Raw genomic sequence first — 6,949 nt, 5'->3', positions numbered from 1 at the left:
CATTTGGAGAAGGTAGAAGCACAAAGAAGAATCCCCACACAGAGAGCATTGCTGGTGAGATTTAAATTGGCTGTATTTATTAATTGTTACGTTCAGCAGTAACTCAATACTGTCTGTCTTGTATTTGGTTCTCATTGTATGTATCCCTATTTTCCCCAGTTTCACCATATCCTGTTCTTTCAAGAAAACATTCAGTTCTATGCATACGGTCTGTTGTATTGGAGGATAGGTGGAGTTAACTGCATGTCCAGCTGCATACAGACTAACATGTAGTGAGGACAGAACCAGGGGTGGGATTCAAAAATCCCAGCAACTGGTTCACTGCCCAGTTGCTGGGTGGGCATGGCTCTGGTGGGAATGGCCTACCAGAACTTCCAGTTTGGCTGTTTTTTTTGCCTTCCCAAGGATCCAGAGACTTCCCTCAGGCCTCTAGGAGGGCAAAAATGGATTCCCCTGGGCTCTGGAGGTCTTCCAGAAGCCGAAAACAGGCCCATTTAGCGACTTCTGGTACTTCCAGTTTGGCTGTTTTTCACCTTCGCAAGGGTCCAGAGGCTTCCCTTGGGCCTCTGGGAGGCCGGAAACAGCCTCCCCCGGACTCTGGAGGTTCTCTGGAAGCCGGAAACAGGCCCATTTCTGGACTTCTGGAAGACCCATTCCCCCCCCCCCTCCCAGAGCCTCCACACGGACCCTGCCCTCACCTGCATTGAAAATGGGCCATAGGGAGACTCCTGGGAGGGGAGGGGTGGGCGGGGACAGCCGGTGCCAGTTCGGCGAACCAGATGCAAATTTAACATCCAGTTTGCCCAAACCAGGTCCGAACCGGTAGAATCCCATCCCTGGACAGAAGACTCCCTTCTCCTTCATTCCAACGAGAAAGAATTCTCAACCAGTATAAGCACGAAGCATAATTTTACACAATCATCCTCTTTTTTGTCCTGGCATCTTGGAAGCCCAACGGCTTTTGAGGACCAGCCCGCCCCACCATCACTTCCATCCCCGTCCCCATTGCATAGAAAAGGACCCCTGGCCACGGGGAAACCAAAAGGACCTGGGGTCAAAGTTTTAGGCTGTCTGCAGGTTTGGTTCAACAAAGGGAAAAGCGCAAATGCAGCAGTCCTAAGAAAAAATTGGAGGGAAACATTTTGCACTGGGAACTTGAATCAGACCTGGTGTAGTGTCTTGCTGCAAGGGTCCACGGTGTTTGGGATGATGCAAAGATGCACGGCTGCACTAAGAAATTCCATCTGGCAGTTGTAAAGCCACCTCTGAAAACTGTGGAGGGCCCCTATCAAGAGAGTCATCTGACAGGTCCCACTGCTGGGCGGAAGCCCAGATGGCAGAGGCCTTAAGCAGGTCCCGTTTTCCAAATGTTGGCATCAGAGCAGAAAGATGCCACTGGCAGGTCCATCAGACCAAGAGACCTAGAGAGCAATTGGGCTCCTTGTGCCAGGACTGAAAGCTGGCCAAGTGAATGCGTCTCTCTGGACTATCCCCACACCTTCCTGGATTTGAAGGTTTCGTGCCAGCTGTCACGTGCCAGCCACTGCTCCCTTCCATTTAACTGCTCTCCTCTCTCCTAAATGTTTGTAACCGTAGATGCTTTTCAGCCTAAGCCATGAAGCTTATTTGACTTAATAAATTAATGCTGCTTGGGGAACAGCAGGAGATTCGGAGGTTTCAAAAAGGCCCAATTGCTTTAGGGGTTTATTAAGCTGCTGCATTTTCTCTTTCTCTTCTGAAAATAGCATTTTATTAGAAGCTTAACTCCGGAATGTTCAAAAGGAAAGCACGGAACCATTACAACATTATCTAAATTTCTTTCACCCTCCCTCTCCTTCCCCCCAGGTGTTCATACCCAGAACCACAACCAGGCTCTGCAGGATAAAAACCAACTTATGATTAAATTGGAATTTAAATCCCTGTGTTGTTGTTTTCCCAGGTAGCACAGAGAGAGAAGGACGTGATGTTGCCAGAGGAACCGTGAATCATATATTCTTGCAAATTGCCCATTATGTGTAATAATGTCTCTGCATTTTGAGATGGAGCTGAGCAGGAGAGACGGCAGGGTGCAAAGATCCTCTTTCTTGGGGTCACAGGCACTTCTCAGCCCTAAAAGGGAGGGGTGCTGCTATTGACTGCAGAAGGAAGTCTCATTGATCTCTTAGGGCCCCAATCAGTATGGCCCAGTGGCAAGGCACAGAGTACTTGGGCTGCAGAGTGGACAGCCAAAGGGAGAGCGGCTTAAAGGTAGGATTTCAAAGGGGGGGGGGTTACCAGAGAAACCAGGAAATCCATTTTCATAAAAGATCTGGCATTGAGTGGAGTGTTTGCCAATGATCCCACTCCAATTAGTGTAGGGAAAGAAAAGGGCTGCAAACGGTTCTCTCCAAGGCTCAAATTGGCAAATGCCAATCCAGACGAAATGAGGCCAAAGTGGTGCCCACTGGCACAAAGCCCCCCCTCCTTCATTGAGGTGGCAGTGATCACCAGGTCTTTGAAGGCCGGGCTGCTGTCAGAAGCTTCCAAGCTTGGGATTCAAAGCAAAGGGCCTGTCCTAAGGTCAAGGTTGCGATGAGGATGCTATGAATGAGGGTCTTCTCCGTGTCCCCAGAGAAGGAGGCCTTAGGGACGGAAAAGCGGCTGTTAGAGCTTGGCTTGGGGTTCAAACTCAGCGCAGGGCCTTTCAGGACCAATAGCAAGAAGCCCTTTGAAGTGGTGGGATTTCCTGCCATCTGTTGGGCTTATGAAGATCACCAACTCAAGTGGTTTTAAAGGGCCCGAATACCCTGGCGATGAATCTGACTGGCTCTTTGCCCTTAAGAGGCAGGCATGGCCCTCCTGTGGCTGTGGGTGAGCTCTCCTGATGCTCCTCCTGGGCTGAGGTGTAAGCCAGGATCCTAATCCTGAGGTCCCCTGCTGGCCTTATCCAAAATCTATTCTCCAGGGGGAGTGACAGAAGCAGTGCAGAGCTGAGGGGCTGCTGGTCTCCAACTTTCAGGAGTGCCAAAGAGGATCATTTCAGGGGTCTCTGGAAATGGCTCTTTGATGGGTCCTCCCAGCTCTCCGGCAGCCTCTCATGCAACCAAGAAGTGGAGGGAGGAGAGCAGAAATCTGAGCTTCAGAGGAGCCGGGCTTGGAATGGTCCCTGCCCAACCAGTCACTGGGCAGGGAAAGGGGAAGGGGCCACAGCATGGTTACTTTTCCAACCAGATGAGGGTCAGGTTGGGAAAAGGGGAGGCACTTAGGCATTATATTCTGGGGCTCGAAAATCCCCTTGACTACTAGGTGCCAGCACAGAGATATTTTATTTATTGATCTATTTACTCAATGTATAAGCCGCCCATGTTGCCAGTGAAGCGACTCTGGGCTCTTCGTTCCTCTCTGCAGTTTTGCAGCCTGACGAGCCCCCTGGAAGATTCCTAGCAAGAGGGGATGTGAGTGGGGAAAAGGCCAGAAACCTTTGATCTCCCCCAGTTTCGATAGTGCTGGAATTATTGAAAAGTGAAGTGCAGGTTTTCCCCCATTGCGGGTTTTTCTCAGAAGGGGAACCTCCTTGCTGGCCAGGAACAGTCACCTTCATCCCCTCCTGTGGTGGCCACCGCTCCAAAGGCCTCACAAACGTCACACCCAAATCGCAGACACAGAAGATTGAACCACAGAGCTTCTGAGGGGTGTCTTTTTGCTACAACGGTTCCCCTCCCCCTTCCCATTTGGGATTTAACCCAAACCCAGGCTTGGAGCTTCATTTTTTTTAAAAAAAGGAATATAAGGTTAATTGCTTATCTGTGATTATTTTGCAGCCAGGGAGATTCAGGAGTTCACTGGTGCTTGGATTTCCTTGGTTTGGAGATTTATTTTTATTTTATCTTTTTGCAAAAACAAAGTGGCAAAGAAAAATCCATTTATATCAAACGCTCAACAGCAGCGAGAACAAAATTGGGGAAGGAGGGAGCACATGCTTGTGGTCCTTCCAATGTCCCAGAAATCATCTTCTCCAGAAGGCCAGACAAGAGACAAGAGAAAAGGCAGGGCAAGAAACAAGGGATGGAAACTAATCAAGGAGAGAAGCCACCTAAACTTCCTAATAGTGAGGACAATTCACCCGTGGAACAAGCTGGCCTTCAGACATCGTGGGAGCTCCATCACTGGAGGCTTTGAAGAAGAGACTGGACAGTCACTCATCTGAGGGTGGTGTCAGGTCTCCTGCTTGATCAGGGGGCTGGACTAGAAGACCTCCAAGGTCCCTTCCAGTTCTATTCTGATTGGTTGATGATGGATTCTCAGCCCCTGCGGGCCGAGGGTGAGGACCAGGAGAGCTGGAATGACCAAACTGCCCAACTCAGAGAGCCTCCACGGAGGATTCCCACTTCAGCCCCTAGGTTCTCCGGCGTTTCTGGAGCTCACAGGCGTTTTCCATCCCGGCCAGGTATTAAACTCCTTCTGAACCTCAGTCAGGCTGAAACCATCCAGAGATGCTGCTTCTCCTCTGGACACGGAAAACTCGGCACCTGATCGCAGCACAGCCAAGCAGGGACGAGGCAGAAGCCAGGGACTTCCCGGCAAAGACTGCAAGAAGGCGGGGTGGGCCTCCCCCAATATACGCCGAGGCCTTCCCACCTGTCTCCAGAAGACGCCTTTCCTGGGTACCTTCTCCCCTACACCGTAACCAAGGAACCTCCCTGGCCAGCCCTCCCCATCTGCCACGGCCGGACGGCCAAGAGGGCTCCCTGTCCGGGCCCGAGGCCGCCGGGGTGCTACCCCTCGCCAGGGACGCAGCCTCGGGACCTTTGGGCAGGGCGAAGCTCGCCGATCTGCTTCTCCTGGCTCCGGGGCGTCTCGGAGGGACCGGGGAATCCTTCCCAGCCGCGCTGGCTTCAGTGCCCCGCGGCGAGACGCCGAGAGCTCCCCCATCCATTCGCCCGCGCCTTCCGCTCCGTCCACGTCCCGGGGGAGGCGACACTCAGCAATGCTGCAGGTGGCCCCGAGGGGTGCAGGTGCCAGCCGCCCTTGCAAAACGCCCCTGCTGAGCGGGAGCCCCCTGGCCCCAGGAACGATGCCGGTCCCAAACGGGGACGCCGGGGCCCCCGAGCCCAGCCGCTCCGCAAAAGGGGCTCTCGCACGGCAAGCGAGGCGCCAGGGTCCCGTGGCTTGAAGCCGGCGGCAGCTGGAGCGGCTTCCTCTTGGCAGGATGGGGCAACGGCGGCGGCGGCGGCAGCAGCATCAGCCCCCAGGCACGTAGGGCTGAAAAGGGGCCCCGGTCCGCAGGCGGAAAGAACCAGGATCCGATGGGCCGCCACCCGTCGAAGCCTCTTCGTGATTCGGATGCTCCCGTATCCCGGTCCGGCCCCGTCTACGGGGTCAGAAGAGGCCCCCCCTCCAGTCCTGGCTCCACCGCGGCTCCGGACGTCCTCTGGGAGGGCGAAAGGGCGCGCGGCGCGACAGAAGCGCGAGGGGCAGCCCGGGTCTGGGCGGCGATCCTGAGCTCTGCGCCCGGACCGATCCCGGCGCCGCGCCGCTTCTTCCAGCCACGGCGGGGAAGGCAGGAAGGGGCGCGAGGCGAGGCGCGGCATAGACGCTCTTGGTCCCTTCTCCAGACCGGGCGGCTCGGGGACGGCCTTCCTGCGCCGGATCCTCGGCGGTCTCAGCGCCTCTGCACCCTCGCGCGGCGGAGTGACGGCGCAGCCGGCCTGAGGGGGCTGCTTCTCCCCGGGGAGGGCGAGCTGGCCTCGTTGGGCTGGTCACGTCCACGCGAGTTCTTGCCCTGCCGGCGTGGAGCGCAGGCGCGGTCGGTCCCGTCCCTGCTCCTTCTCCAACTCCGCTCCGCGGGGAATCTCGCCTGTCTTGCTGGCCGCGACGTCCGGCGGTTCTTGTAGGCGCAACTCGCCCGGAGTTATTCCGCAGCCCTGAGGAGGGGGGGGGCTGCCAGCCCCAAATCTCTCCGCACGCGCGCGCACGCACACACACACACCCCCGCCGCGAGCCCCGCGGCCGAGAGAGGCTTGCGCGTGGAGCCCGGCCCCACTCCCAGCCGCCTCAGAAGGGAAGGGACGAGGCGTCTGTCAGGCACCTCTTCGCTGGACCACGAGCGGTGCTGAAATCCGGCCGGGTCAGCGACAGCTGCACCCCCCGAAGCCTGGCCAAAGTCACGGCGATCCCCGCGTGGAATGCGAGGCAAAGAGCGGGACGGCCGCCGCCTTCCGCTACCAACCTCTCCGTAGCCTCCCTCCCGCGCGAGGTGAAGCTCGCCTCGGATTCAGGGCTCTCCAACCTTGGCCGCTTTAAGCCTGGCGGACTTCAACTCCCAGAATTCCCCAGCCATGATTTCTGGGAGTTGAAGTCCGCCAGGCTGAAAGCGGCCAAGGTGGAGAGCCCTGCTCTAATGGAAGCCGGGGCCGTTTTGGGGAAGGGGTCGTGGAGCGCAGGCGGCGGCATTAAACGCTCCCCAGCTCCACTGGCGGAAAGAGGCCTGATTTCGGGGGGACTTTCCCGTCACTGTCTGGTTGGGGGTGACTGATGGGGGCCTCGAATGGCCCTTCTTTTCTTCACTCGCAGGCCGAAATCAAGCATGCGACGAAGCGCGCGGCTGCAGAGAGCAACCGGCTTCTCTTCATTGGAACTTGCTCTGCGCGGGTTTTTTTGTTTGAAGGGAGGTCGTTTACAGGTGCGCGCAGCGGCGAAATTCAACGGGGGCGGAGCGCCAGGGCTTGGAAGTTGGAGGAGGCCGGGGCTGAGGGACCGGGCAGCTTATTCCGAATTGGCCCGCGCAACTGCCGGGATTCCGAGCAAACAAGAGGACGGGGGGGGGGAGGGGAGGGGAGCCCTCCCACGCGACTCCCTCGCTGCGGTCCGCGAAAGAAAGGCACCTGCTGCGAGCCCAGCCCACTCGGGGCCCCGGGATCTTGGCGGGGAAACGGCAGCGCCCCTCAGCTTTCAGAGCGTCCCGGGGAAG

This window comes from Notechis scutatus, chromosome 4 (assembly GCF_049901735.1).
Source record: "Notechis scutatus isolate UNSWTSFEM ecotype Mainland chromosome 4, rNotScu1.2, whole genome shotgun sequence".
Taxonomy (NCBI): domain Eukaryota; kingdom Metazoa; phylum Chordata; class Lepidosauria; order Squamata; family Elapidae; genus Notechis; species Notechis scutatus.
Note: the sequence above shows the minus strand (reverse complement) of the source record.